The sequence below is a fragment of the Capsicum annuum genome, chromosome 10, assembly GCF_002878395.1.
Source record: "Capsicum annuum cultivar UCD-10X-F1 chromosome 10, UCD10Xv1.1, whole genome shotgun sequence".
Classification (NCBI taxonomy): Eukaryota; Viridiplantae; Streptophyta; class Magnoliopsida; order Solanales; family Solanaceae; genus Capsicum; species Capsicum annuum.
In genome coordinates, this window is record NC_061120.1 from 91,980,367 (window position 1) to 91,986,366 (window position 6,000).

General features: G+C 33.6%; 1 pseudogene; it reads right to left on the reverse strand.

The window, feature by feature from the left end:
* LOC124887754 overlaps positions 1 to 6,000 on the reverse strand; it is a 79,175-nt pseudogene that overhangs the window by 21,808 nt on the left and 51,367 nt on the right.

Consider the following 6,000-nt stretch of genomic DNA (forward strand, 5'->3'; position numbering starts at 1 on the left):
AACTTATATAGGTAAAGTAATATTGTTATTATAGCCGTGGTTGAATTATATTTCATTCAAGATGTCATGATTTATTTTCGTTAATTCTATTTTATGATTATACGAACTAACACGGTCGGTCGATGATGCCTACCAGTATTTGTGGTTGTACTAGTCCTACTCTTCTACATTCCTTCTTGGGGTGTAGACTGAATGCAGGTTAGTTTGCAGTTATTAAATGGGTGGCAATGTTCAGCACTAACTTCTGCACTTTCTTCCTGGCAGATGTTAGAGTCCTTGTACTATTTATTTTATTGTCAGTCTATGTTGTAATAGGTAGCTCTTGTACATGTCTGGCCAAGTCTTGGATAGTGAAGGACACTTGTAAGAAGTTTTTGAAAAAATTTATTTATTAATATTTAATTTACTTTATTAAATTTAATTTAGTATTCCTTTAAAAACAGAAGTATTCCGCATATATTTAGTTGGGTAATAAGAGTTCTGTTAGCTACTTAGAATAGCGTAGGTGCCCGCATGATCCGTTATCTGGGTCATGATAGTTATGAAGGTACTCCATCCCTTGAGCAACATCTAGAGAAATATTCAGTCTCAATTTTCATAATAAAGGTTCAAAGTTTAGGATCTTCCAGTGCTATGTATATATATACACAAACGCTCGTAGTTGCAAAAAGTTTTCTTTTGAGAGATTGGCTTGGTCTTCGGTCTACCCTAGTGAAACCTAAAATCTCACTCTGTCGCTTTCTCCTTCTAATAGACTAGCTTTCGGGTGATTGAATTCAAGGGGTTCAAGGTGTACTCTTAGTATGGAATCCAGGTCTTGTGGATCAATGAAGAATTAGGGATCTTTCCGCCAAAATAAATTAGTTGATAAAGGTTGAAAATCTGAGGTAGAAATCTCTAGACATTCCCCCAGGCATAAAAACGATTATTGACAAAACTTAACGATTAAGCAGGGAAAATAATAAGAATAGAAGAAGTGTTTTGCCTCCTTAAATTCAGCAGTTGAACACGGATAGATGGGATTAAAGGCAAAGACAAGGTTGTTGTTTAGCAAGATAGCAACCATTGAACTAGGAAATCGACAATTTCTTGGATCTATTCTTCATCACACTGTTGGAATAAAACAAAATTACCGGATGCAACGATATTGAAATATTTGGTACATAGGAAAGATTGATGCAAAGCTTTTTACGAGATACCAACACTGGTATAGACTATAGATACATTTTGGTGTCTCGGTTCCATGACATAGTTTAAACCTGGCTTTTCATGAATAGGAACCCCATCCACTAGATTTTAGTGCGTTGAATAATTGTCCTTTCCTCATACGCATTTGACTATGAAAGGCCTCCTTTCTTTTGGCAGGTATCGCCACTCGTTCTCTCCTTTCTTTCGCCTAAACAATTTCATTGCCTCATTCCACTCGCCTCCAAAAACTTTTTACTAATAATGTACTCGAATCCCAATTTATTATTGAATATGGTAAGCTTTTCTAACTGTTGGTTCGAATATATATAAGGTACATGTGGTGTCATACATACATCTCGTACATCACATACGTGTTTTACGTGTATCTCGTGTCAATCAATGCATAATACCTTATTAAAAGATTACATATATATTGTTAAACATGTACTTAAGATATACAACAAAACTAAAGAAAAATTAGTGCAATACTCAACTAGCTGGCTAAGCATATTCACAGTGCATGACATGTCAGACCTATGGTTAGGATCTATAATAGTGCAGTGTCCACCTAATTCAAACATAATGCAAATGCTCTTGTGGATATATATCTTCCTATAAGCAAAGAGATTTATTTTATTCGATTTTATTTGCCACAATCATTCAACTGGATATCGAGTTCCATCTAAGGCACACAGTTAGTCCAGTCACAAGTTCCATCAACACCTTCCTAAGCTAAATGTAACCTACAACAGATATGGGGGTTCAAATATAAGTGGTATATTTTATTATTGGGTAAATTAAAAAAAATGACGTTTAAAGGTCCATTTTTGACTGTTTTAGATAGTGCATGTTGCAACAAATCTTTCTTTGTCTAGTGCGAGTTTCCCTAGTTCACAGTCAGATACTTTTGCTCTAAAATTATCATCTAGAAGAATGTTCAATGATTTGAGGTCACAATTTATGAAGCTCTAGTTTGCTAGGTCATGAAGGTAATCCATCCCTCGAGCAATATCTAAAGCAATATTAAGTCTTAATTTCCATAATAAAGACTCTAAGTATAGGATTTTCCAGCGTGAAAGATGTCTACTTGAAATGCCCTTTGACATACACACGCACACACACCAAAACTGAAACTAAATGGTTATGTCAAACCCTTAGAAAACATAACATTTCTACTTGAAATTCCTCCAATTCCTTGCTATTGATAATCCCATATTTATTTGTCTTCACTGCAATTTGAATTTCATCTTCAGTCACACCTTTGTAAACAACTCCAAAGCCACCACAACCAAACTCACTCTACAGTAGTAAATTATTAGTTATCCTCCAAAGGTATTCGATTGAAATGACAAGGTTTTGAATCTCAATTAAGGGTGTCAAGTGGGCCGGGCCGGCCCAACCCGACCCTTGTAACTAACCCGACCCAGTTTGACCCGGCCCGACAAGTCCTAGGGCTTTAGGGTTCCGGGTCCCTGGCCGGTTATTTTTTAAAAATGGGTCCGGCTAACCCGGCCCGGACCAAGCCCGCCGGTTAATCGGTCCAGCCCGGCCCGGATACCTTTTTTAAAAAAAAAGGATTTTGAGCCAAACTAGACGTTGGGCCAACGGCTATATAGCCGTTTTTGGGTCCAAACGGCTAGTTTGGGCCCATTTATTAAAAAAAAAATTAAACTTTAAAAAATATTTTTTAATCCCAAAAAAATTCTATAAATACCCTACAACTTCAAATCATTTTTCACACAATTTTTCACTCTCTCAAATCTCAATTCTCAATTCTCAAATATTCAATATATTTAATTTCTTAAAGTGTTCACTTTAATTTTTTAATTTTTCGTTTACAAAGTACGAGCGGAAGTTTCTAAAGTGGCAACCTTCGGATACTTTCAAAATTTGGTATTGTCATTCTATCTCTTACGTTTAATTTTTATTTATTATATTAATTGTTTAATATTTAATTTTATTATATTTGTGTATTTTAAATATTTTTAGTTTAATTTAATTTATATTATGGATAAATTAAGAAACCTCGCTACTAAAGGTGTTAAAATTTTTTGTCCCGAAAGCAGTAGTGGTAGTAGATATACCCGTGTGCCTTCGCCTCCGGTACCGCTTGGTACAACTTTTGAGGAAGAAATAGGTGTAGGTGCTCACGATATGGATTATGTAGAAGCTCAGGAAAATATGGTATAGAAGAAGAAAATGAAGTAGATGCGGTTAATTTAGACGAAGATAATGAAAATATTGTTGAGACACCCGTAGTAGAAGATGCTAACATTAGATCTGAATCGGTTAATCTCCCTCCCCGTCCTCCCAGTTCCCCAAGACCTCGTAAAAGAACTAGTGTTGCATGGCAATTTTTTGAACGTATATCAGATATTGAGGTGCAATGCAATATTTGTCAACAAATATATAAGCATAGAAGTGGAGGCAAACAAGGGGTACGGGTACGTTAATGAGACATATAGCTGAAGATCACAAAAGAGAGTTAAATATTGCACAAGATGGTGGGGATGTTGGTGGGCCAACGCAAACTAGAATGGACCCAGCAACCGGTCACATAGCGAAGAAGTATAATAAATTGAGGGACCGGGAAGAAATAGCTAAAATGATAGTTGTGGGTTGTTTGCCTTTTAGTTTTTCTTCTTCTGATGCCTTTATTCGTTATATACAAGCAATTTATAATCATATGTTTAACAGTATTCCTAGAACTACTTATTGGTCTGATATTTTTAGACTCCATTCACAATATTATTTTTATTTATCAACATTGTTAAAAAATATTCAATGTGGATTGTCCCTAACTTCTGATCTTGGTCGTGCTGTAAATAAAAATGATTATTTAACCGTTACTTGTCATTGGATGAATAGTAATTTTGTGATGAAAAAATGTATTTTTGCTTTCTTATATGATGAAGATCGTAAATATACTGGACAATTTATTGTTGATTCTGTTGTTAAATTATCGGATATTATGGTATCGAAAATAAAATTTTATGTATTGCTTTTGATAATGCTTCTAACAACAAGACTGCTATAAAAAAAAAAAATCTATGCTATCTCCGCCCTTGCCTGAAATTTTTCATATTAAGTGTGCATGTCATACATATAATTTAATTGTAAAAGATGATCTTGAGTTTTTTGAGTTTATATTGAAAAAATTTGTCTTGCTGTTGGTTTTATTCAAGGAAATAATCGTAGATCGAGAATTAGAGAATTTAAAGTTAAATGTCAAGAAAATGGACTTACACCGATTTTGATGCCTGAGGAAATTGATACTAGATGGAATTCTACGTATGAATTTTTAAAAACTTGTTATAAATATAGAATTCCTATTACACTAGCTTTTAACCAACATTACTGTTCATTTGCTGATTCTGCTGATTCCATGCTACATAATTCTGATTGGGTTGTAATTAATGATCTTGTTAAGTTTTTAGAAAAAATTTATGTAGCTACGGTTGAATTTTTCGGTGCTTATTATCCTACTGTTTGTAATATTTTGGCATATATAGCCGATATTTCTAGTTTGCTCAAAGAATATAAAAATAAAGAAGGTTATAAAGAAGCTGTTGACGCCATGTTTACGAAATTTAAAAAATATTTTTTCCCGATTCTCCCTATTTACTTGGTTGGTGCTATGCTAAATCCGTGCATGAAATATAATAATATGTGCCACTTAAGTACTCTTATTTATACTAACTTAGAAATAAATACCAACCATGATTTTGAACAAGTACAACCTGATTTGTGGACGGCTACGGCTGATGCAAAGATGCAAAGAATTACATAGAAAAATTATATAATCACTATGCTGATTTATTTAATTTAGCCGTACCTACAAATATCACTCCAACTGTCGCTCCTCATTCTCACGAGGAGCCATCATCTTCTAAAAGGCCAGCACATAGTGGTTTTTCTGATTCGTTTTATGATTTAAATTGTTGGAACAGTGTTGATGAATCAACTTATCTGGAAGAGCTAAAATATTATCTTTGGATGGCACCAGAGGATCGCAGACGATTGGTGGAGGAGTAATGAAACACAATATCATGTGTTTATCTTGAATGTTCCAATGTCAACCGTTGCATCAGAGAGCGCCTTTAGTCAGGGACGACAGCAGCTTGGAGACAACCGACACTCATTGGGAAACAATGCAATGAATGTTCTAGTTTGCCTCAGAGATTGGATTAGAGCAGAAAGAAGAAACCAAAGAATGAAACTGGAGCCGAGCGACGAGCTGAAACTTGAAGAAATTATGACTTCATGGGAGAACTCAGCAGAATCAAATCCAATGCATGGTTTTTTCCCCGTTGACTTCGACTATCCTATGCAAGTTCTCGTTAATATTAACATGAATGAGTTGGAAAAAATGATGCATAATTTGTAGATTTTCATGCATGTAAATTATAAATTTTGGATCATTTTGCATCAATAAAATTCCCCAAATTCATTTACTCCTTAGTCCTTGCTTTTTATATTTTTTCATTTAACGATTTAAAATTTTAAATTGAATTTCTAGTTTTCTACTTTAAATTAAAAACTTACTTCTAATATATTATTAATTTATTACCAAATATTATTAATTTATTATATTAAGTAGCATATGTTTTGTATATTTGTGCATATATCTTCTATAGAAGTGTATATTTAACGTATACATGTGTATATGTTTTATAAATTAGTATATAAGTATGTCTATATATATTGTAATGTATATATAATGTAGTATATTTTATAAGTATTAGTATATATACATTGAATGGTACGTATACACGTGTATATATCTTCTATAGAAGTGTATATTTAACGTAT